Here is a 27,203-nt window from a genome sequence, read left to right as displayed (position 1 = left end):
AATTTTTGGCGGCATCATTAAGCATAGTTTATTCAACTATTAAGAGCTTGCGGAATACCATCTATTTAGATAGAGTTAGCTCGGCTACCCTACTTTGTGAGTGCTCCCAATACCAGGTATATATTTTGAGTACTTCTTTCACCGCACTCTGTAACCATGGATTCGGATATCAATATGACATTCGATTTTGAGAAAAGTACTCCTGATCCTACCAATGATGGCCCGCAACCGGATTCTCTCAAGGAGAATAACCGTGACGCTATGGCAGGAGAAGATACTTATGAGCTGCTTGATATTTAAGAATTTTGTGCACTTCAGACACGCATGACTGGCATGGATGAAAATTTTAAAGCTTTAAATGAAAATATTACTAAACTTTCCACATTAGTAATTCAACTAATGCATCAACAGTCTAAGAGTCTTGCTGACACCCACATGCATGAGCACGTTGGCACACAAGGGCATGACCCAATTCATGATACGCTGCATACTCTCACTACCAAAGAGGTGGATGACTTGTTAAAGAACTTTAAACCACCAGTCTTTAAGGGTGAATACCGAGACCGCAATAAGGATGCAATGAACATCTTTCTGAGCAAATGGGATGGAATTCACGCCTTAAGGCGTACTCCGGATGTCGTTAGAGCTCTACAGACAAGCTTAACTCTGGAAGACAAGGCCTACAAATGGTGGATGTCTCTCAAGGAGAAGAACATCATACCATAGAGTTGGGAAGACTTTGAAGCAATGTTTAGCAAGGAATTTTTGCCTACTAATGAGGCTGATCGGAATTGGACGGCTTGGGACACATGTTTCATGCGCCAATATCCATCACTTCTTGAATATATCTCTCACTATCAGGATGTTATCCTCAAGTTGGGAGGCTTGGATACCTTTCAACAAGTTCAAGTATTCATACGAGGTCTCACACCTGAGCTTAAGAAGTATGTCAAGACCCAAGACCCTAAAACACTTGAGGAAGCCATAGTGAAAGCACATATTCACGATGACCCTGATGAAAAGAAATTAGATAACAGTAACTTGTATTGGACGGATACGCCGTGACGGACGTCAGCATAGTGAAAACTCACCTAACATATAATGTCAACTGAGGACGAAGCTCGACCCGCAGGCGCGTGGAAGCAAGCAAAGGGTGTCAACCTCTACTCGACCGACTAATGACTACTTCCTACAGAGATATCAAATCTACATGCCATCGGTTCTGTGAATGTGAAAGTCTCCTATGATGCTACCACAAGCCAAAAGCCCATTAGACATTCTCGAAACGTTACGAAACTTGAGGGATATCCTATCAACACCAATAGGCCACTCTCCCTAAGGTCCGTGACCAAAAAAACCTACTCAATACCCTCCGTGCAAAAACGCGTAGGATGTCTGGCCGGTTTTTGCAGGTTGACGTTTCTGAAAACTAAAGTGCCTAATGTGTATCTCTACTCGCTCTGATCGCGTGGATATGCTAAAATGCAAAAAAGCCAACAGTTACTCACCGAAACTCCAAAAGTAGCTCGCGCGTGAATCTGCCAAAACACAGACGAACGCGTGTGATGTAAGCATCAACGAGTAGCTCTCCTCGTGGGCAACTCACTGTCATAATAATCAATATCTAATTCTCCTAAATGATTTTCTCATATTAAACTGATCATTTAATGTGGGGAAGTGCCAAGGGAGAAAAAGCTAGAATATTGGTTAAGTTAGCAGACCGGCCACAGTAGGGATCCAAAGGAGGGAAAATAGGGATCCAAAGGGGGGGCCATCTGCAAAAGAGCCATGTGAAACAATGGGCCAAAAAGACCCTAAGGTTCAGCCCATTAAGACTTCCAAAATGCTAAGGTTCCAAAATTCAAAGGTTGTGTCCAAAGGTCAACCCTAGGGAAAATTGGATGCTTAGTGTGTGCCCTAAAAGTCTTTGCATATCCCTACATGGGAGGGGGCGAGCCCCAAAGCTAGGGGATGAGAGAGAAAGCCACACACACACACACAGGCTCCCTTTACACAAAGGGAATGAGGGACACATGTCAGCTCCCTAGGCCAGATGCCCACAAGGTGTACCCAATTCCTATTGGAAGACCCTTGAAGTGGACCAATGAGAATTAAGCTAGAGTAAATCTAGTTTAATTAATTTAAAAACATTTAATAAAAGAAACCAATAAGAATTAAGTGTCCTAGAAGACTATTGGGCAGTCTCCCAAGGGGTCCAATGAGCATTCAGGAGCCCCATGGCTTGCCTGATTCCTATTGGCCAGGAGGCAAAGGGGTCCAATGAGAGTTTAGTTTAATTATTTAATTACCTAAAGCTCTCACAAAAGGGGAAAGGGGGACACATGTCAGAAGGCTATCACTTATGCTGCTTAATCCCTATTGGCTTGACCTGGGGAGGTCCAATGAGGCAAAAGCCAGACTTATTTAGCAGCTAGGGCTCGCCCAAGAGAGGGGGGGGGCTGATTTTTGCTTGGCATTGACACACACACTCTCACACTTGACCATGTGTGAAGGGAAAATACTCTATCTCCTCCCAAGCTTTAATGGAGAGCTTATCACCTACTCCAAGCTTGTGAGATAGAAGCCTACATCAACACTCTCTTGGCATGTGGATGCAAATCCAACCAAGAGCCAAGCTTCAATGCATGCTAATCTTCTCTACCAATCTAATTACTAAGCTAAGCTATGCTAATATGAGTGATTATGTGAGGAGATGTACTTCTTTCTCGTAAGATACTTCTTTTTCCTCTCAATCTACTCTCATACCCTGCTAGCTCTCACCATCTTCGAAGGTGTGTGAGGTCTTGGGTCTGAGAACGGGGATAATTCAAGTTGTGTTTGATTAAGTGTTTTGCTTGGTGTATGAAGCTTCCATCTTCATTGCACTAGCTAGTCTTGAAGGAACACAAAGAATTGTATTGTACAATGTCTCTCTTGATGGGAGAAACCATAATACAAAGCCTTTTGGAGGGGGGACCGGCTCCATGCAAATCCGGTCCTCAACTGTTGTCAATAGCTTAATTGCTCTCTCTTTTGAAAGTATTGTCGATGCTATCTAACTAGGTGTTATGCTTTTTGTTGCTCTCTCCACCCAAGCACTCTTGTAATTCTCATTAGGAATCAACTCTAATGAAATGCCCACTATGTTCATGCTAAATTCCGCTACACAAAAGATTTTAGGCCATTAAATGTTACATTGGTATCAGAGCTCAAGGTTTCTCTTTTCTTGCTCAAGAAGGGAGGTCCTCAAGCTAGCTACAAATGGCTGGTATTATTAATTGCCTGTGAGTAAGTAGAATAGGGATTTTTCAGCCTTGCAGTGCGCCTGCCTTTGTGCAGTTAACGGGGCATCACCGTCGAGAGCTATGGTCTTAACAGTGGAGTCCTACGGGGCTTGCCTACGGCTTAACCACTATTGAGCTATTAGAAGCTTGACAGGAGCCGGTGCTGTTTTGGTGTCGAAAGACCCTCTCTTCTATTCCTTGCAATTAATGGTATTCGAGCCGCGGGTACAGTAGCTTGAGTGCTTTTTCTAAAGGGGTAAAGAGGAGTAGCAACTAGGGCTTGAAGTGCCAAAGTACACCTAAAAAGTTTACACCTAAAAGTTGTTAGAATGGCTGACAATATTAAAGAGAGTGAAATTAATGTTGATAACTTTGATTTTGCTCATGAGCAAGCTACTAATGATGCTTCAATGCTTGTTAATTATCTTGTTTCTAGGCTTCAACAAGCCATGGGCAATCCATCTCTCCAAAGTGAAGTGCAACGGCAGCTCCGTGCTCACGGGATTCTCCAAGCTCATCACCATGACGAGAGAACACCTAGGAAGCCTCCTTGTGAGACTACCAAAAGAGGTCTCTCTCCGATTCGGGAAGAAGAAGAGAATCCATATGAAGGGCTCAAGAACTTACTTCTTGATGATGCATCTCCTTCCCAAAGGAGAACTCAAGAGCCTCCACCGAAGGAACGAGAAAGAAGCGAGTCTCCCGCCACCTCGGCGGAGATGGCTCCACGAAGACGGCGGGCTAAACGCTCTCCATCACCACCAAAGCGGAGAAGACCATCACACTCTTCTCCACGCCATAATTCAAAGAGGGATGATAAAAAGCAAGAGAAGAAAAAGGCGAGAAAGAGGACACCCTCTTCTCCATCTTCTTCATCCTCTTCCTCTTATGAAAGCTATGGTGAAGACGACAAAGATCAAGACAAGAAAAAGGCGAGAAAGAGGTCACCCTCTTCTCCACCTTCTTCAAATTCTTCACCTTCTGAAGAAAGTGATGGTGCAACTTTTGAACCATCAAAAAGAAGAGGCCATAGAAAATCCTATGCCGCATGGAAGAGGTCGTCCAAGCTGAAGAAATTCAAAGAGGGAGGGAAGAGCATCTCTTTCCTTACCTATGATGGCACCTTCGGTGCTACTGACAAAGTTTTGGCCTTTATCCAGCAATTCGATGCGGCGTTTGGAGATGAGGGCTTCACGGAGTCCTCTAAGCTACGCCATGTAGCTATGCACTTTCAAAAGTCCGCCAGACAATGGTGGTCTAGCCTACGAGCCAACGGTGAAGCTCCACGAACATGGAAGGCTTTAAGAGCTTCCATTATGAAGCAGTTTTTGGCCACCGATGCCAAAGACAAAGTACTCACCGAATGGCGAAGCTTAAAGCTCTCTCCCAATGAATCCATCCACAAATATGTAGACAAGTTTTGGGACCTACAACTCAAAGCCACTGTCTTCAAAAAGTTGGATTTTGGAGAGCAAAAGCAACAATTTTGTGCGGGCTTAACCGAAGAAATGGCGGAGTATGTCAACTCCCAAAGGCCACGTACCATATCGGCGGTAATACACCATACTATGGTGGTCTCGCGAATCAATTCCAAACGGGGGGTAAAAGAAATAATAAGCCCCCGGAAAACAAGGGTTCCAATGAGCCTAAGGGGAAGGACAATGTCCAAAAGTCTCCTAAGGGCAATTCCAACAAAGCTAAAGAGAAGGGAGTTTACAAAGGAAAGAATAAACTCTCTCCTGAAGAGCTTGAGCGTTATCGTAAAGATAACCGGTGTTTCAAGTGCGGCGAACAAGGGCATGCGTACCGCGCTTGTCCCCAAAAGAACAACCGCCAAGATCCTCCTAGAGCTTCTTTGGTTGAAATCCAAGAGGAGGAGATTCACCAAACTCACCACAAAGGATCTCCTCTATGCCATGCTTGGGGAAAGGTAAGAGAACATGATGCTTTTATTCTCTTTGACCCTGGTTCTACTCACAATTTTATATCTATGGAGTTAGCCACCAAGCTAGGCATACAATCCTACGAGATGGGAGATATCCTACCCGCAGACAGTGCCTTCAAGGGGCAAGAAGCTTCAGTCACTCCCTTAATCGGGAAATTGAGGCTTCATGTCCAAGGCTATGTGGACAAAGAGGACTTCTTTATCTCTCCTCTCAAGCATGAGGATGTAATCCTAGGGGCACCATGGTTTGATCGTCTGGCTGCCCATGTTAAATTTCCTGAAAGGAGAATCTCCTTTAAGTTCAGGGAAAAGGACATGTATATAGATGCTAGGGAGATGGGTAACACCATCCCCATTGTACATACACCAGCTTTCAACAAGTCAATAAAGAGCTCTATTTCCGTGTACATGATTTTTGTTAAAGATTCTCAAAATGAACCTAATGCTTTAGCAAAAGAAAATAAAAGCAACCAAAAGGAATTAGAATTATCCAATTTTCTCAAGGGGTTTCAAGATGTCTTTATTGACGACATCCCTTGTGAGTTACCTCCTAAACGAGGTAATGACGACCATGCAATTGAACTTCTTCCAGGAAGTTCACCGCCTAACAAACCTCCTTATAGAGTTTCTCAAGCTCAACAAGAGGAGATTATGCGGCAAGTGCATGAGTTAATTGAGAAGGGCATGGTTAGGCCTAGCTCATCTCCATTTTGCTCACCTGTGCTATTAGTGCAAAAGAAAGACGGCACATATCGTATGTGTGTCGACTATAGAGCACTAAATAGGATCACTATCAAGAATAGGTTTCCCGTTCCACGGGTAGAAGACCTATTTGATAAGCTACAAGGATCGACCTACTTCAGTAGGATTGACCTAAAAAGTGGCTATCATCAAATAAGGATAGTTGATCAAGACATTGTAAAGACCGCATTTCGTACTACATTTGGTCTTTACGAATACATTGTCATGCCTTTTGGCTTGACTAATGCACCAGCCACATTTAACCGCTTGATGGAGAAGCTGTTCAGACCTCATCGAACCTTCACTGGAGTGTTCTTTGATGATATTATCATCTACTCTAATTCATTAGAGGAACACAAGCAACACCTCCAGGTAATATTTCAAGTTTTAAGAGAGAATAAACTTTATGTTAATCGAAAGAAAAGTGAATTTTTCTTGCAAGAGATTCAATATTTAGGTCACATTATCTCTCAAGATGGAATCCAAATGGATCCATCCAAGTTAGAGGTAATAAAAGGATGGCCTAAACCAAGGAATCTTCATGAACTAAGAAGCTTTATAGGTATGTGTGCATACTATAGACGCTTCATAGAAAAGTTCTCACAAATTGCGGGACCATTACATGACCTAACAAAGAAAAATGTTAGGTATACGTGGTCTGCTAAGGAGAACAATGATTTCGAAAAGCTTAAAGAAAAGCTTATCTCTCAACCTGTGCTTACACTACCGGATCTCTCAAAACCATTTGAGGTCCAATGTGATGCTTGTGGTGATTGCCTTGGGGCTGTTCTGCTCCAAGAAGGGCACGCCATAGGCTATGAGAGTCGAAGGTTCGACCCTGTTGAGCAAGCTCTAGGCATATACGAAAAAGAACTCCTTCCAGTTCTACATGCCTTAGACTCATGGAAGCACTATTTATTGGGGACTCCTTTCATTCTGCGAACGGATCACCAAAGTCTTAAGTACTTCATGATGCAGACCAAGCTCTCCGACAAACAAATGAGGTGGGCAAATTTCCTTTCGCAATTTCATTTTCATATTGCTCACATTGCTGGCAAGCATAATCAAGTAGCCGATGCACTCTCAAGACGACCGAGAGTGAATGCGGTTTCCATAGCAACTCACAATGATCTATCTTTAATGATAGATGAGTATGCTATTGATCCCGATTTTAGAGATGTGATTTCAGCCCTTGCATTAGGGAAGAAAGAAGAACCATTTACTTTACAAGATGGTTATCTTCTCTATGGCAATAGACTATGCGTTACTAACTCACTACATGAGAAAGTAATGTATGAATCTCATGCTCCCCCATATGCGGGGCATAGAGGGATTCAGTCTACCCTAAAGGGAATTGATACATATTTCTATTGGCCTACCATGAAAGTGAACATACATGAGTATGTTTCCAAATGTGTGGTATGTCAAAAGACAAAATTTGATAGAGGGAAGCAACTTGGATTGCTTCAACCCTTGCCAATCCCTAATTCACCGTGGGAGAGCATATCCATGGATTTTATCTTTGGATTGCCTAAGTCTATCCATGGGAATACGGGAATATGGACGATAGTAGACAGGTTCAGTAAACAAGCTCATTTTATACCTGTCAAAAAGACTATCAAAGCCCATCAAATGGCAACCCTCTTCATTTCACAAATTTTCAAGTACCATGGCTTGCCAATGTCCATAGTGTCGGATAGAGATCCTAGAATGACCAATAATTTCTGGAAGGGTCTCTTTGAGAATTTAGGAACAAGGCTAAACTTCTCTTCGGCCTATCATCCACAAACTGATGGCCAAAGTGAAATAGCTAACCTAACTATTCTCGATCTACTAAAAGCCTATGTAACGGAAGTAGATCAAAGATCCCAATGGGAGAAGTACTTACCCTTAGTAGAGTATGCTTACAATAACACTGTACATACTTCTACAGGAAAAGCACCTTTCGAGGTAATTGAGGGAAGATCAAAAAGTCCCTTACTACTTAAGGTACATGGGAAGATCTTCGCTGCAGATGAGTATAGCCGAGACCTACAAGAATCTTTCCAAAAGATTAAGGATGCTATCTCTATCTCACAGCAAAGGCAAAAGGCTGCTGCTGACAAGCACAGAAGAGCCCAAGCCTTTAAAGAAAACGATTGGGTCTTGTTAAAGTTTCCCAAGGCTCGATTAAGGAACACTACGGGCAAGAATCCTACGGGCCACCAAAAGTACTATGCTAAACTAGCAAAAAGATACTATGGTCCCTTCCAGATTCTTAGGCCAATCAATGAGATGGCCTATCAACTTAAGTTGCCCAATCATTGGCTCATACACAATGCTTTTCATTTGAGCCTCTTAAAGCCTTACAAAGGAGAGCCACCTCAAGAACCAACTATTGAAGACCCACCGGAGATCGAGGACCACGAGGAGGTGCTGCAGCCCGAGTCCATTCTCCGACATGAAGACAAGGTATTAAGAGGCGGTAAGACTATCAGACGATATCTTATTAAGTTTAAGAATTATCCTTTTGAAGATGCTAGATGGATGCAAGGCATACAATTAAAGGATAACCTAAACCTTGTCAATGCTTACAATGCTTCCCAAGAGTAAGCAAATGTACAAAATGTTAAAAATGAACAAAAATTTTTGTCTTATAAGACTCCCTTTTTCTTTATTTGTGCACAAAAATGAAGTAGTATGCATGCTTAGATCAAGTTTGCGGAGACGACGTCTCCCAAACACCAAGTAGAGCTTGTCACTCTACTATGGAAGACTGATAGGACTAATGTGCAGACATGCTTGCGGCAGCCTCAGACTCTCAAGCGCCAAATGGACTAGTCATCCATTATGGAATGATATCGTAGGGTAACATAGGGATCCTCTACCCGCTAAGAAAAGGACTCATGCATATGCTTTATCTTCTCTACACCATAGTCGAGGACGACTATGATTTCAAGAGAGAGGTAATGTCATAATAATCAATATCTAATTCTCCTAAATGATTTTCTCATATTAAACTGATCATTTAATGTGGGGAAGTGCCAAGGGAGAAAAAGCTAGAATATTGGTTAAGTTAGCAGACCGGCCACAGTAGGGATCCAAAGGAGGGAAAATAGGGATCCAAAGGGGGGGCCATCTGCAAAAGAGCCATGTGAAACAATGGGCCAAAAAGACTCTAAGGTTCAGCCCATTAGGACTTCCAAAATGCTAAGGTTCCAAAATTCAAAGGTTGTGTCCAAAGGTCAACCCTAGGGAAAATTGGATGCTTAGTGTGTGCCCTAAAAGTCTTTGCATATCCCTACATGGGAGGGGGCGAGCCCCAAAGCTAGGGGATGAGAGAGAAAGCCACACACACACACAGGCTCCCTTTACACAAAGGGAATGAGGGACACATGTCAGCTCCCTAGGCCAGATGCCCACAAGGTGTACCCAATTCCTATTGGAAGACCCTTGAAGTGGACCAATGAGAATTAAGCTAGAGTAAATCTAGTTTAATTAATTTAAAAACATTTAATAAAAGAAACCAATAAGAATTAAGTGTCCTAGAAGACTATTGGGCAGTCTCCCAAGGGGTCCAATGAGCATTCAGGAGCCCCATGGCTTGCCTGATTCCTATTGGCCAGGAGGCAAAGGGGTCCAATGAGAGTTTAGTTTAATTATTTAATTACCTAAAGCTCTCACAAAAGGGGAAAGGGGGACACATGTCAGAAGGCTATCACTTATGCTGCTTAATCCCTATTGGCTTGACCTGGGGAGGTCCAATGAGGCAAAAGCCAGACTTATTTAGCAGCTAGGGCTCGCCCAAGAGAGGGGGGGGGCTGATTTTTGCTTGGCATTGACACACACACTCTCACACTTGACCATGTGTGAAGGGAAAATACTCTATCTCCTCCCAAGCTTTAATGAAGAGCTTATCACCTACTCCAAGCTTGTGAGATAGAAGCCTACATCAACACTCTCTTGGCATGTGGATGCAAATCCAACCAAGAGCCAAGCTTCAATGCATGCTCATCTTCTCTACCAAGCTAATTACTAAGCTAAGCTATGCTAATATGAGTGATTATGTGAGGAGATGTACTTCTTTCTCGTAAGATACTTCTTTTTCCTCTCAATCTACTCTCATACCCTGCTAGCTCTCACCATCTTCGAAGGTGTGTGAGGTCTTGGGTCTGAGAACGGGGATAATTCAAGTTGTGTTTGATTAAGTGTTTTGCTTGGTGTATGAAGCTTCCATCTTCATTGCACTAGCTAGTCTTGAAGGAACACAAAGAATTGTATTGTACAATGTCTCTCTTGATGGGAGAAACCATAATACAAAGCCTTTTGGAGGGGGGACCGGCTCCATGCAAATCCGGTCCTCAACTGTTGTCAATAGCTTAATTGCTCTCTCTTTTGAAAGTATTGTCGATGCTATCTAACTAGGTGTTATGCTTTTTGTTGCTCTCTCCACCCAAGCACTCTTGTAATTCTCATTAGGAATCAACTCTAATGAAATGCCCACTATGTTCATGCTAAATTCCGCTACACAAAAGATTTTAGGCCATTAAATGTTACAACTCACTGTTGCTCTCCGTTTGCGATTCCGACCACCGTAGCTCCTGTAGCACACACACACACACTCTCTCACTCTCTCGCAGTCTCCCAACGACACAGAAGATCAGATTTATTAGAAGTCTCTTTACAAAGTTTTAGGTTTTGGCTTATATACTAAGCCTTGGAAAACCTAATGTCCGACCAAAATGACCTGATTTGTCCCTAGGCTTCTATAGAGCTTAATTACAACACTGTGAGCTGGCTTTGCTCATCCAACAAGCATCTATGGCCAAAATACAATTGTCGACTTAAAATATGAAGTTCCCGTAAACATTACAAAAGTGGCCATAATGGCTCAAAATAATAATAACGGGATATTCGATGATGTCCATGAGCTTGTATCTTCACATTACAGCATCCATCTTCGTCTTCATCACTTCATCAGCATCTTTATTTGGAATCTTTAGAGAATCTTTGAGGAATATTTATGGAATCTTTGTGGAAGCGTTGTTGAAAGATTGACCTTTCAACACTCTCCCCCTCCGAAGTCTTGTCGTCCCCGACAAGACCCTATGTCTGCAGTGGCCTTGGCGAGTGGTTCATGTGTTGGTGTTTGTTGAATCTTTTGTTGTTGCAGTTGCTTCTACCAAATGCTTTGTATGTTGTAGAGTTACCTTTTTCTTGTACATGTAGTGTAGTTGAAGCCATAGCTCTCCCCCTACGATTGGTTGTTGTAGGGTGAATAGGTTGAGTGAGGTTTGTTGTTGTAGCATGTCTTTATTGTGGCAGCTCTGTATTGTTTGTTCTTTGGGTGTCATCCTGCACTTGTACCTGTAAACTTGAAGCCTTTTTGAATTGTTTCTGGGCGGCTCCCCTTGGATCCTATAGTTGATGAGCATGTAGTGGTTTGGGGATGTCGTTGGTCTGCTTTTCTGTGCTTTTATAAGAAAAATAAAATAGTAAAAATAAAATGTGGCGTATATTACAAAATGAAGGTTTTGGATACCTGGATAGGACTAAAGGGAAAAACCCAGTGGGAAAAAAATTCCTTTAGTCACCATTAAATGTCAGGCTATATGTACTTATGTATTGATGTAACCGAGTTGAGTTAAAGTACTTATGGCCGTATGGATACTATTACTGGATATACAATGGATAAGTGTTAGTAGCTTGAAGTCAGAGTCATTGTTGTTGAGCAAATGCTTATGAAACCTGTTACCACTTCGTCGTCGTCATTTTGTTGTGTAAGTGCATGGGTGGAACACAAATCGTGTCAAATGCAAATATCCAATAATGGGACTTTATAATGCTTGCACAGATAGATGCATGGGAAACAATATGCGGTGTGAGAGGAGTTTGAATGGGTGCTTCCAGGAGTGAATGTAGCTAGAGAAGCAAAAATATATTTGACTTCAAGAGTTGCTGTTACTCACAAGAAGGGTTTTTGTCGACGAGGTTTTTTCCACTCTCTTCACTGTGTTCATGTGAGTGAGTGTTTTCTGGACTACTCCGCCACTCCACCATTTAAAATAGTAGACTTTGACTCTTATGCTCACCTCTTCCAGCATGAGTGACATGACTTTATGTATGCTCAACGTTCCAGCTTGAGCTTTAATCTAAGTATCTAGACTCATAGACCACAAAGAATATTAAGACATGAAGCTTGGGTCTAATGCTTGCTCATTTAGTGGCTGAGCTGCCCAACTCTTGACTCTTATGCCATTATTTTTATGGCTACTCGACTTACTCTCGGGAGCTTTCGACCAAGAATAGGTTTTGAAATTCAAAACTCCCATCCTCGAAGAGAGGATTTGTAAAGGACCATACTGGCAATATTGGTTTCTTTTGCCATACCTGGGTGACCTTGGTTGTCAAAATTTCTTTTTGTTGTTGTTGGTCCCTTGGTTGAGAAGATTGGCTCGCTCCATTCCTCGTAACACTTTTTCTATCATGTCTTGACATTTCTTGAGAGCTCGAGATGACTTCAATCTTCTTCGTTATGTGTTTTTCTTTTGGCACCCATTTGTATCTGCATCGTGTGATTAGCGTGTCTTTGCAGATATCCTTTGCCTTGACTGTGACATTGTCCTTGATTTTGCTTTCCGTGAAATTGCGATTATCTTCAAGCTGAAGTCGTTTGCTTGAAGAATGTTTACCTGGCATCTTTGGTAGCCAGATTCTTCGATTTCCTTGATAGTAACCTTGTGCTTGAAGAATTGTAGATGGCACTTCCCATGATGTTTTTGATGTCGTATTGAGATGTACAAGAGTGCCATTTTTGGGATTATTTATCGATGAAGTCCTATGTTGGTATGAAGGCCAGTTGGATTTGAAATTTCCTGCATCCCTTTGGCGAGCCTTGTTGGCTGGTCTCCTTTGGCGATATAAATATGATCTTTGTTGCTTTTGGGGATGCTTTTTGAAACCTTTATCCACCACATAAGCTGAGATCTGTGGTTTTGGTAACCAAAGTTTCTTTTGACCCTCATAATAGCCTTGCTTTGCTAAGCTGTAGTGGGAGGTTATCCATCCCATGTGTTTACCTTTCGTCAATCGGCTAGGCTCATTTACCCATATTGGGTCCTTGACCTTGATTTCTTCAGCTTTGATGTAGACCTTTGAAGACTTTTGTCGACGATGATCTCGAAGTGTAGGGTGTTTTGGTTGAAAGATTTTCTTTGGAGTCTGTCTTTCATGTGGAAGCATGTGGTCAGTTGATGTCGAAGCTCTGTCTTGAACTTTTTGGGGTTGGATTGAAGACTCTGATTTAAGGGGCTGCTTCTGTTGGTAGGACATTTGTGGGTTCACTTTGGCTTTGCCTTTGTCAGTAGCCGATAATCTTGGAGCAGTAGTAGGCTGGATTTCTTGAGAGCTAGTCGTGATGACCATTGTTGAAAATCCTGGTTCTTCTGCCAATGTTTTTTTCCAATGCTTGGACAAAATCAAATGTGTACTCATTTTCGATGAATCCACCACTAGGAATTTGTCTTTGATTACCTTTGATCGTAGTTTAAGGGAAGCTTCTGCAATCCCTAAACTTGTGACGGCTATTCCATGTGATATAGGAACCTGTACCTGAGTTTCATACAGTTCTGGCTTACCTAGAAGTAACCATAGCCCATAAGACATGACATTAGTCATGGCAGTGCAATCTATCTCTACTGTAAAGTCGAATTTCAGTTTCTCATACACATCCAACGAGAATTTAATCTTCTTGTTGGCTGCCAAGTAACTGATGTCCTCTTTGCTTTTGGTACTTGTCTTGGACTTTTGTGCCTTGGAAGCTTTGTCATCCTCTTTTATGTTGAACTTCTTTGTCATTTGACTGGTTGATGCATGTCCCAAGTGCTTACTATCTTCTGCTGTAGCTACTTGTTGGTGTTCATTGCTAGTTTCTGACTGTGACGCTTTGATTCTTGATTTTAGAAGCTCTCTGTCACTATTTACTTCTTCTAGCACTTGAAGGTCATTCAATGGTGACTTTTCTTCTTGGAAATGTTTTGAAGCTTGTGTAGTAGGATGTTGAGGTTTACTCTCTTCTTGTGATGCAATGGTCGCCGTGGCCTTTGGTTTCCATTGTTCCATGGGTTTTTGTAGAGTCTCTTCTCGAAAATATTCATTCATATCCTGTATTGCTTGTCCTTGGTAGTCAATCTTGGACTCAGTCATTTTCTGTTCTTTTGTGAATTGTATGTCTTCAGTTACATCTTCTTTTAGCTTCTTAGACTCTTTGATTTGTTCAATCACCAATGAAGAGTCCACAATAGAAAATTTATTTGGTAGACTTTCAGCTTCATCCATTGACTCTATTTGCATGTCTTCCACTTGTGACTCGGCACTAAGAATCTTTGTTACCTTTTCCACCTCTTCTTGTGTTGGCTCACTATCGTCAGAATCTTGGCTTCTTTTGCTCTCGAACCTTGAACTACGAGCTTCATATTCATCACCTTGTGGATGCTCTGACTTATCCTCACTGAGGTTCCTTAAACGATCTTGAATCAGCTGATTCAATTGATCTTGAATCAGCTGATTCAATTGATCTTTTTTGAAAGCTTGATTCTCTAAGATAATGTCATTGATACCCTTGACTTCAAGCAACTGTGTCTTGAGCCTATCTTTTGTGCTCTGCGACAATATCTGCTTCTTTTCCGGAGATCTTGTTGGGGATTCCTTCTTCCGTTCCCTTGTTGTCACTGTCTAAACTTTGCTTTTGGCTTGTTGCTTCTTCTTTTCCATGTAGAGCTTTACTGGGCAGTCCTTCACTAAATGACCAATGGCACATTGGTCGCAATATGTTGTTATCTCAACATGTGCACCCTTTGGACGAGGCAGCTCTCCATAATACTGCTGATAATGGTTTTCTGTGGTATCTAGATACAGATATGAACTCTTCTTTGCATGCATGAACCTGTAGATTACGACTGACTTAGGTGTATCCACTGGCTTTGTCTCTTTATCCTTCATCGTCTTGTCCTTGAGAAGCTGAAAATAACTTCCATTATTGCTTGCATACAAGATCAAATCACTATCCCTGATTTCTAGCAGTTGTGATGCTAATTCTTCCATCAGTATATGGTCTTTGACGTGGGGCTTCTGCATAGCCTTAGGGCTATGTTTCCGAGGTGATTTTGGCGAGTTCTGCACCGAGGGTGAAGATTGAATCGAATCTTTGTTTTCCGTTTCCCTTGATGGTGCTTTTGGACAGGGTCCAAGTATGTGACTTACAAGTTTCCCACAATTGCTAAACCCATCCATATTTCTCACATTGGATATTTCATAGTGCCTATCGTATTTGTCGACCACAATGACATCTTGACCTGACCTTCTACATTGGGCATTGTGAATTTCCAGTGGTCTCTCCTCCGGCTCGGCATCTTCCAATGCTTCTTGAAATTCCACTTGGACTCCTGAAAATGACACTGCTTCTTGTAAAACTGGACTTCTTAATCCCACTCTTGAAGATATAGGGTCTCCTTGTTGAGTTTGAACTCCCCCCATTTGAGAGTGTTCCATATCTGATGTTAGCATCTTTTCAATGCCTGATGATATGACTTCTTGTGCTTTGTTAAGTAGCTCTTGAGAACAAGATAGTTCTTTTTGAAGTTGGGCTATCTTCATAGCTGGTACCTCTTGTGCTGGTGCAGTGCACGAGACTTGTGTTGTGTCTTTCCATGTTGTGTCTTGTGTTGTGCCTTGTTGTGTGTCACTCGTTTGTGTAGTGATAGCCGTAGGTGTCAATTCTTCCAGGTGCGTAGTTAGACGTAAACCCATGACGAGATGGTATACATTACCACCTTTAGACATGTAGTCTTCTCCTCTTGAGCCAAACGCTTCTGCTGTAAAGTAATGATTTTCTACAGGAACTTCATGACTTGTGACAGCCCTATAGTATCGACCGTCTTTGTCTCCATAGAGGGTACCAAACTTCTGTTTTCCATCTTGTGCTTTGTACAGAAAAATACTTGGAGGATATGCATAGAGTTCTGTAAGTTGATCCTTGTACAACATTTCTATCTCATTGTCGATGTATTTTCCGTGCCTCATGTAAATTGATCCCAGATAGTCTTCCATGAAATTTGGATGTGGGTGTAGTACATTCTTCGCTGTTTCAACTTCCACATATTGAGATGTCCGAGTTTCCTCTGTATCTTTCTTTGTCTTGATGTACAAATTCCGATTGACATCCTCATAGCATGGCAGTCCTTTGTAGTATCCAATCAGATAGATCCGAATTTGCTCTCTTGTAATATCTGTAGATGTACTTGAAGCTTCTTCTTGACTGGTCTGATTACTTTGAGACGCCATTGCTTTCTTCTTGACTCCCTTGTTGTACCTGTTCAGTGATAGCTCTAATTGCTTGCCTCAATGCTAATAAAAATTATTAGCACCCTTGTGTTGGTCTTTTTCGCTTGAGGTCCTTCAGCTTTTGTGGATGCCTTAATCTCTGAGTTTTATGAACTGGGCTTGGCTTGCACTACTTGAACTTCTTAGCTCCCTTGCTTGCCAAGATTGATATTGTCTTGTATGGCTGCTTGCTTTGCCTAGAGCTTTTTAGTAGGCCTCGATTGAGTGGAAGCACTGTGATAGGTTATGCAACTTACCACTATACTGCAACGACTGCTCCCTTTGTAGCGATTCTTGAGTCGAGCTAACCTGTGTTCACTTTAGCACACAATCTGCAAAATTCTATTTAGCTGGCAAACTTTTTCACAATGAATGCAAAAATCCTTGATGTACCTTTGACGGCCACACTTGTTCCTTGAGCACCTTCCAACGGGTGACCAATGGTTTTCCCAAAAGATAATTTCAATCTACTAACTTAGCAGTCTTCAAAAATCGTGACCGTTTTCTCACAATTCTTTCGAATTGTCTGTTTTAGACACCCCTGACTTCCGGATGCATTTTGAGGCCTTAAACGACGTTTTTTTTCAAAGTTGAACTAAAAGGTCGCTGTCGGCATGCATTTAGTTCAAGTTTTGCCCTAAGATCTGTAGAGTCACTCTCAGGCTACGTTTTGACATAAAAACTTTTCCGATCCGATACCGTTTGTGAAAGTTATGGCCAAAACAGTGAAATGCAGTTTAGAATGGTCAAAATTTCAGCTGCAACCTAAAACTAGCCTAGAGACATCCTACGCGTAGGATGTCTATATGCTCAGAATTTAACAAAATTTGGTCCAGAGACTCCCCTTAAGTCCAGCAACACAATGGTATGCTCATAATTTCATTTGGACCTAAGAATGGCCTTGAGACATCCTATGCGTAGGATGTCTTTTTGCTCAGAATGACTTGAAATTTTCACCCTAGCTTCTCCTTGATGTGCTGATCACAGTGGTGTGCTCATAAGTTGGTTTGGAGTCCTAAATCAAGCTTGAGACATCCTACGCGTAGGATGTCTTTTTGCTCTGTTTCAGCTCAAACTTGCACTGTAGCTTCCCCTTGATGTGTTTAACTCACAGCTATTTTTACTTTTTGATTCTGACACCTATAGGTTGGTCAAATGATCAAGAATCTGCTCCAAAATCCTGATGTCTGTTCTGATGAATTTCCAAGTCAAATCAGCTCCAAATTGGACCAAATTTGACTAGGAGGCTTGCCTAAGGCTATATGACACCCTGCTATGTCCACAGTTTGAATTAAGCCTCTAAATCATGCCTTAGACATCCTACGCGTAGGATGTCTAACTGCTCAGAATTGCCCCAAATTTGAACCACAGACTCTCCTTAACTTGCTGATCATTGTGGTATGCTCAAAATTAAGTTTGGAGTGCAAAATCGCACATATGACATCCTACGCGTAGGATGTCTTTTTGGCCTGTTTGACCCCAGACTTGACCCAAAGCTTCCCCTTGATGTCAGCAACCCAGTGGTATGCTCAGATTTTGGTTTGGATTTCAAAAGATCCTAATTTTAGCTGTTCTAGTCTTTTTCAGTCAAAAGTGCTAAAGTCAGCTTAAAACCCAATTTTCTCACCCAAATGAGCTGAAAACTCTCAGTCACTCAATATATCATGCAGATCATGCTCCTGCAACCATCCTATGGTTTTGGTCTTGGAATAATGCCTTGGCACAATTTGGGTAGGATGTCTGGCAATTTCAGTCTATCTGGCCTTATCCTGTCAAGATATGGTCAAGTTCCCCTTTCCAGGTGAAAATAGGGTAAAACCTACCTTCTGAATACACTGGTCAACTCAGAATTTCAAAATTTCCACCAGATCACCCTGTAGACATCCTACGTGTAGGATGTCTTTTTTTCTCAGAATGGACTTCTGTTTCTACCCAAGGTGCTTCTTGATGCATATAACAAGAATATGTGATCACAGCAAATGTTGGATGTCAAAATTGCTCAGAATCACCACTTTTGGGAAAATATTTCTCTGAAAGAGTAACATCCCCTTAACTCTCAGTCTATATGTCCAAATGACATGAGCTTTGGTGTGTGTGTCCAACACAACATGCAGAATATGGGTATGATGCCAAAACTTGATTTTTGCTTCCAGAATCACTCTCTAGACATCCTACGCGTAGCATGTCTACTGATGAAATTTGTGGCAGAATTCATCCATAGGCATCCCCAAGTCTTGAGCACTACTTTTCAAGCATTCTTACCAGTTTTTATGCAAAATTGTACTCAGAATCTTAAGTTTCTTGTTTTCGCGTTTTTGACACTCCGTCTTTGGTCTTTTGGGTGTCAAGAGTTGGTCAATACTTTAGTTTCAATGTAAACTTAGGGTAAACCCCCCCTTCTGAACACACTGGTAACCTCATTTTTCCCAAATTCCCTGCCAAAAGTTCCCTGAGACATCTTACGCGTAGGATGTCTACTGTCTTAAAATGCAATTTTTTTCTGGCAGTAGTATTCTCTATGCTCTCTAGAGCTCTCAGCAATAATCACAGAATCTTTTGGACTTCAAATCAACTTCCAAACACAACTTACAGTCTTTCCTACTTAGCGTTTTCCACTTCTCTGATGAGCCTAACAGCAAATAAGACATGCATAAAGTACTCTAGATCAACAATCAAGATATCCTACTTACCCTACTCCTACTCATCAATGTGAGATTGTGATTTTGATGCCTTGGTTGCTTCCTGGCCTCACACAGACTCTCAAGTCAACCTACCACCACATCTACCACTCCAACTCCTACTCTCTACACCACAACCTACTACTACCTAATACCACCTAAGACGAAGGATCTAGGCCAGACACACGCTCCTTAGACTCCCTCTAAGACCAAAAGAGTCCACCACTCTCCGATCCTATCTAAAAGAATGAATATAATCTGGCAAGACAAAGGGACCTCTATCCTCAAGGACTAGTCTCGGTCACCTACTTAGGGCCCTTGTCCCCGTAGCGGCACCAATGTTGGACGGATACGCCGCGACGGACGTCAGCATAGCGAGAACTCACCTAACATATAATGTCAACTAAGGACGAAGCTCGACCCGCAGGCGCGTGGAAGCAAGCAAAGGGTGTCAACCTCTACTCGACCGACTAATGACTACTTCCTACAGAGATATCAAATCTACATGCCATCGGTTCTGTGAATGTGAAAGTCTCCTATGATGCTACCACAAGCCAAAAGCCCATTAGACATTCTCGAAATGTTACGAAACTTGAGGGATATCCTATCAACACCAATAGGCCACTCTCCCTAAGGTCCGTGACCAAAAAAACCTACTCAATACCCTCCATGCAGAAACGCGTAGGATGTCTGGCCGGTTTTTGCAGGTTGACGTTTCCAAAAACTAAAGTGCCTAATGTGTAGCTCTACTCGCTCTGATCGCGTGGATATGCTGAAATGCAAAAACGGACAACAGTTACTCACCGAAACTCCAAAAGTAGCTCGCGGGTGAATCTGCCAAAACACAGACGAACGCGTGTGATGTAAGCATCAACGAGTAGCTCTTCTCGTGGGCAACTCACTGCTGCTCTCCGTTTGCGACTCCAACCACCGTAGCTCATGTAGCACACACACACACTCTCTCACTCTCTCGCAGTCTCCCAACGACACAGAAGATCAGATTTATTAGACGTCTCTTTACAAAGTTTTAGGTTTTGGCTTATATACTAAGCCTTGGAAAACCTAATGTCCGACCAAAATGACCTGATTTGTCCCTAGGCTTCTATAGAGCTTAATTACAACACTGTGAGCTGGCTTTGCTCATCCAACAAGCATCTATGGCCAAAATACAATTGTCGACTTAAAATATGAAGTTCTCGTAAACATTACAAAAGTGGCCGTAATGGCTCAAAATAATAATAACGGGATATTCGATGATGTCCATGAGCTTGTATCTTCACATTACAGCATCCATCTTCGTCTTCATCACTTCATCAGCATCTTTATTTGGAATCTTTAGAGAATCTTTGAGGAATATTTATGAAATCTTTGTGGAAGCGTTGTTGAAAGATTGACCTTTCAACAACATGCCTACTAGTATACACTGTAATACACGCACGCAATATGGGCACAATAAAAGAAAATTTCTAGTTGCTAATTCAGATGCATCTAAGAAACCCAAGGGGTCCAGAGGTCCTCTTTCTCCTGAGGATTTTGATAAAGCCAAGAAAGAGAGGGTATGTTTTCAATGTTTAGGAAGAGTTCATGGCAAAAAGGATTGTCCCAAGGGAAAATCTGCTGCTCTGGGGAAGGAGAAAGCAGTGCACACGGTGCAACTACTGCGTCTCGAGTCTTCCTCGAAATTCTCCACAGTGGAAGTAACACACACTGAGGTGATGCATGAATGTTGTCTCACAGCTTCCATGTGGCAACAAACCTTTGGACCACATGAGTTAGAACGTATGCACAGATATCTGCAAGGGCACAAGGTGCACATCTTGGTAGATGACGGGGCTACTCACAATTTCATCAATTATGGATTGGTGAAAAACCTCAAACTGCCTCAAACGCCGAGTACCCACCGCTACAAGGTAGCAATGATGAATGGACATGATAGTGAAGTATGGGATACTCAATGCCAAAATGTTCCATTAGAAGTACAAGGGTACTCTACTTGTTTGGATTTTTAGGTTATGAACATGAAAAGGGCTGATGTGGTTCTTGGTAGGGAATGTTTGCATAGTCTAGGACCATCATTGAAGCGTAGCTATGAGCACAACATCTTGATGTTTGAATCCCATGCCGTACATGTGTTGTTGTTAGGAGAAAAGGATATACCTTCACACTAATTTGTACCACCGAGCTTCAGCAACTCGTTTCTGATAATGAAATAGATTAGGTTTTCTTGTGTTACTCACTGTCTTTCTAACATTGAGTCAATTGAACATTCCTCTATGCTGCATGCTTCTCTCTCCTCTATTCCACCAATTGCTAATTCTAAACAAGCAACCGTTGCTAGTCAATTTTTTACAACAGTTATTAAAGGAATTCCAAGATGTATTTCCTAATGATTTGCCACCAAGATTATAGTCGACACGATCAGTGCAACATAGCATTGATGTGTCTGCAGGCTGTAAACCTATTAGTAAACCACTTTATCGTATGAGTTACTCAGAGGCTACTGAGGTGGAATGCCAACTTGCTGACTACCTTAGCAGAGGGTTTATCCAACCCAGTTATTCACCATGGGCTTCACCTATCCTATTAGTGGAGAAAAAGGATGGCAGTATGCGCATGTGCGTAGACTACCGGGGCTTAAATGCGGTTACGGTTAAGAATAAATACCCATTGCCAAGAGTAGATGAGTTATTTGATAAGCTAACTCATGCTCGCATTTTTACAAAAATTGACTTGCGGTCAGGATATCACCAAGTCCATATTCGGCTTGCCGATATACCTAAGATTGCCTTCCGAACACGATTTGGACACTACGAGTTTCTGGTGATGCCCTTTGGGTTAACCAATGCGCCCGCAACATTCATGACACTTATGGATAGTGTCTTGAAGCCATATTTGGGCAAATTGGTCATTGTTTTCCTCGATGACATCCTAGTCTATAGTGGCTTCTGAAGAAGAGCACTTACAACATCTCAGGCAGGTGTTTGAGTTGTTACGTACAACAAATTATATGCTAAGGAATCTAAATGTGATTTTCTAAAGGATGAAATTCATTATTTAGGGCATGTTATTTCAGCTAATGGCCTATACATGGATCAATCCAAATTGGACACCATCAGGAAATGGCCTCCTCCTAAAAATCTAGAAGAATTACATATATTTCTAGGCTTTGCAGGTTTTTACTGAAGGTTCGTTAAAAACTATGCTCAAATTGTTGTTCCTATGACGGATCAACTTAAAGGCAAAGGAAAAGCTTTTCAGTGGGGATCCGCTCAACAGCACAGTTTTGACACGCTCAAGGATGCATTAGCTACAGCTCTTATACTAGCTATTATAGATCCTTTGAAACCATTCGTTTTGGAAATGGATGCCAGTGATCATGCTATTGGAGCAGTCTTGTTACAAGGCGGACGGCCGATTGCATTTGAAAGTAAGAAGCTTGATGCAGCTCTGCAGAATTATTCTGCTTACAAACGTGAACTCTATGCAATTGTGTCGGCCTTAAAAACATGGCAGCATTATCTGTATGGTGCTCAATTCAAGATTGTGTTTGACCATGAAAGCATCAAATGGTTTGCACAACAAACAGATTTAAAGGGTCAAAAAGCCAGGTGGACCGAGATCCTGCAGGAATATGACGCCAAGCTAAGGTATCGCAAAGGTTGATACAATGTAGTGGCAGACGCTCTCAGTAGAATGCCCGAGATTAATTCGCTCTTGTTCACAGAACTTCGTAGTGAATTTTTAGATTCTCTCAAGGGCAAATATGAGCATGATGAAGCATATTCCAAAGTGTAGAGCCATGTTCAAAAGAGGGATCCTTCTCACTCCAACGACGGTAGTGTACAGTTAACCTCCACACCTAGTTCTCCTTTATCAAGTGATGAACTACAGCGATGGAAGCATTTCACCATCGACAATGGGTACTAATGTATGGTTTTTAGGACCTCTTCTGAAGATGCAATAAAGGCACAGTCAGTTGTTGGGGAGATGAGGATACTCTAGTCCAAGGGATCTCGAAAGAGAAGAAAAATCTACTTCACAAGCATCAAAGAGTAAAAAGTGCCATGGACAGAAGATACGTGAGAACGAGCTCTTATGCATGCCTACAACCTATATCTTATAGAATAGCCCATTCTAGGTGTGAATTTCTAGTGAAATTTACACGAGGATGTTCGTGTGGACTCACAGCACAGCATACTCCGTTTTCACTTTTTTACCGACAGTAAATATTTTTTACCTACAGTAAATATTTTTCACCTACATGGTAAATACAAATCACTTTTTACCTATAGTAACTTTTTTTACCCATGGTAAATATTTTTTACTGCACCATAAGTATTTGGTAGGTAACAGTTCACTGTTACTAGAAGCAGTGATTGGGCATCAACAATGCAGTTACAGGAGGAGAAAAGGGGAAAATCTTATGGTAAAGGTGAGTCAACAGGGATAAAGACTTTTGAGTTGAAAAGAGACATGCTGATTTTTTCAAAGAACACATGTCAAAAGAAGCCATGGTTGAGGATTTTTTGAGAATTTGATATCCAGGAGGACCCAACAGGTCCCCCCCTGACATGTGCAGAACCTCCAGTTTCAACAGCCACCTTACCTGCTCTTAAATGCTGGTCAAGGCCTTATCCCCATGTGTCACAATCAGAAAAATCAGCATTTACCCTCCCCTCTCACATCACTCTAGAGAATACCTTGATGGTGACATATCAGGTGACCTCAATCTGTTGACCACCCTAAGCAAAAAGTAGCCCCAATCAGCGGATTTAAGCATGTTTATCCCTAATCCTAAACCCTCTCAGAAACCTATATAAGGAGGCCTTCTCTCACTCAAAACCAACACTTCACCCACTTCACCAAGCAACGAAGCTATGACGACATTGCTCACAACGAGGAGCTATGGATGGAGCTCTACTCTCTCTCCCTCTCTCTCTCTCCCTCTAGTATGCTACATTACTAGCCCTAAAACCTAAATAAGGAGTCTTCTCTCATGCTCCATGGCCACCATCCTCGCCATCATTCTCTAAGATATTGATGTGTTGCTAGTAGGATCATACCTACTTGCTGGGTTGATTGTTTTTGACAAGGGAATATGCCATCCTTGGCTTGCTTCTCTATATCCTTGTTATGTATGATCAGATGCCGTTGTATTGTTAAGCTGATGTCTTGTGTATATATATGCTACATAAGGTCCCTAAGCTTCGTTTCTATGTGTTTTGCCATATGTTTTTGATGCCATCATAATGCCAGAAGTCTCACTTGCCTATGTGCACTATGTGTGAGGTCCCTAAACCTCTTAATTTAGGGTGGTGCCCCCTTTGTTTTGTTCTTTGCTTGTTTGCATGAGGCGTGGTTTGTGGAGTGTGCACGAATACAGAGGCCACCCGATTGCACTGCTCTTTTTCTCGCTATCATTTTGGTGCCCCCACTGAGGAGGGCTACACAGACCTTCAGTCCACAAGCTATGAAGATGTGCAATATACAACATGGACGAATGGCGTGAGGAGTTTGCAAATTGGAGAACAGAAGAGGAGGAGGCTTTAGAGGCCTTAAAAGCTTTGATCGAGGTCTTGTTACCAGGTTGCAGTGTCATTGAAATTCAAGAAGTAAGTTCTTCTACATGCCTTGTTCGTGATCGTCGCCAACGAAGGAGAGTAAGAAGAAGAGCGTGATATACCTCTCCTCTCAACCTATGAGTGCTCCAGAAACCTTCAACGCACACGAGCTTGAAATATTCTACATCAACATACACGAAGGTACTGTGACACACATTAAGGGAAGAGAAAGCATCACCAGACCTCTCTTTCCTGAGGAGCCGACTAAGAGGAGGAAGATCACCTCTACACCTAAGTGGCCCAAGGCCGCAGCGCATGCTCAAGCGTAAGGTAACATTTGGCTTAATCGTAAGGTAAGATAATATGACCACTACAGGCAAGAAAAAGGCTAGTGAGCAACCAACTTCAACCTCCAACTTGCAACCACGACTCTCACCCCTAAATCCTCCTGAAGCAAAGAGGCGAAGGCTTGCCTACAAGATTGCCGCCCGTCTGCGAGTGCTCCCAGTGCACTTTGTGAATCCAGACACCACCAATCCCAAGCCAACCTCCTGTCCGCGTGAAGATCACTTTGGATATTGTCCAAAGTTCTTTGGAGACCGGGTGAAAAGCCTCCCTGTCCTACCTTTGCTGCTAATTTTCAAGAAGTTATCTCAATCTAAGGAAACTATCTTAGTTGATGATGTGCTGCACATTAATGGTGTCACTTTCATTCGTCATGCTGATTATGGTAATATCATCCAATTGTTGCTTGCTAAAAGGCTCAGCATTGTACAAAGTGTTGCCATCACGCCTTACGTCTTCACAGATACATCAGGAAGAGTCGAAGTGATCCGAGGTGCTGACCTTCTGTGGCTGATCAGGCTCATTGGTCCCAAGGTGGTGCAACTAAGCTAGGCTCTTGTGTGTAAGTATGGATGCCAATAATGAGAATGATGATCCCCGCATGTTTCCTTTCCATTTTGTGCGTCATATCCGTGTGAATATTTGTATTGATAGAAAAATCTTTTATTAGCAAAGAATAGCCATGTTGTTTGGAGCCGAGAGACTTGGGGAAATCTTGCGCTCTCCTCATCCTGTTATTCTACCCTTACTAGACTATTACCATTCCTTTAATGTGTCGATCTTCATCCTATTTTGAGCTAAGTTGTGCTAAAGCTCCAAATTGTAATTACCATACTCTATTTTAAAATAAATTGGAGCTGTTTGTGTAATTGTTTACTCTCTCACTTATGGCCTTCCCTAATTTTTATGGTAAGCCTGGGGAGGTTGCTCCAGACTTTTTGGATAATTTGGAAATGGTCTTTCTGGTATTGGGAAGGGATGACAAAGCTACTAAGTTAAGGGCCTTTCCTTTGGTCTTGAGGGAAGGTGCAAAATTATGGTATCAAACTTTGGCACCTGAAGAAAGAAGAGACTGGGAGTCCTTAAAGATGGCCTTCATCGAAGAATTTCGCCGCCATGAGCCTCCAGAGGAGATATGGAGACAGCTCTTAGAGCTACGCCAAACATCACCCAATGACTATAGAAGCTATGAAGGAAAGTTTTCCAACCTGTGGGAGAAATGGTGTGCATCACTAGGTGAAGGAGAAAGGGCGCCAGAATGCCTAAAGAAGGACTGTTTCCTGGAAGGGCTTTAACCCATCCTTCGAGAAAAGGTAAAAGGTAAATTCCCAGATACCTTTGATAAAGCTATGACTTATGCAAGGGAGAAGGATAGGAAGTTAAAATTCCAAGCTCAACTACAAGGGGGAATGGAGCCTCCACCGCTAGCTCAACCTACGGCAAGGGTAGTAGCAGGGACAGGAGCAACATACCAAGAGTCCTCTCAACAAGAATTACTTCAACAAATCACCAATCAACTAGAGAGCCTGTCCATCAATCTAGTTCAAGGTGTAAGGGCTCCCCAGCCAGGAAATGAACGAAATAGACAAGAAGGACAAAGGCAAGCACGTGAGTACATTTGCTACAACTGTGGAGAGGTAGGTCACGGCATGTATTATTGCCCTCATCCACGACGCTATCAAGGAAATGGTAATCAAAGACGGCCTCCTCGCCAGCAAGTCACTCCTCCTCGAGCTAGGCCACTAAATGGGCAAAATGCACACGTGGCTCCACCAATCCAAATATTGAGACCCCCTCCTCCACCACCACAAGCACCAGCAGAGATCCCTCCACTACCATCGGGAGGGGAGGATAGGGATGTCTCTATCATAAGTCTTGACAATGGTAAGGATAAAGGGAAAGAAAAAATGGAGGAAGCTGTTGCCATGCCAATAAAGAGAGTTAGGAGACAAAGAATTGATGAAATGGAAGCTTCAGAGCCGGATAAAGGGAATGAGGGTTCCTCCCAAGTGATAGGAGACAAGAAAAGGAAGAGTAGGTCAAGGAGGCACATAGGAGTAGAAGACTTTCCACTTGGGGTAGGATCCATACCTTACGACCTGGTAGCAGATGTGAGTAAGCAAGGACCAAAGATTTCATGGCAGCAACTCCTCCACCTTTCCCCAAAGATGCGTAGAACCTGGTCTAAGATGGTCAGCACCAGGAAGGCTAAGGCAAAGTCAGTTGGGTCTATTAGTGCAAGAGGCATCTAGGATATCGTGCCAGTCATTGATGCAGAGATTAAGAGTCA

This window comes from Adiantum capillus-veneris, chromosome 4 (assembly GCF_014529385.1).
Source record: "Adiantum capillus-veneris isolate H3 chromosome 4, ASM1452938v2, whole genome shotgun sequence".
NCBI lineage: Eukaryota > Viridiplantae > Streptophyta > Polypodiopsida > Polypodiales > Pteridaceae > Adiantum > Adiantum capillus-veneris.
Note: the sequence above shows the minus strand (reverse complement) of the source record.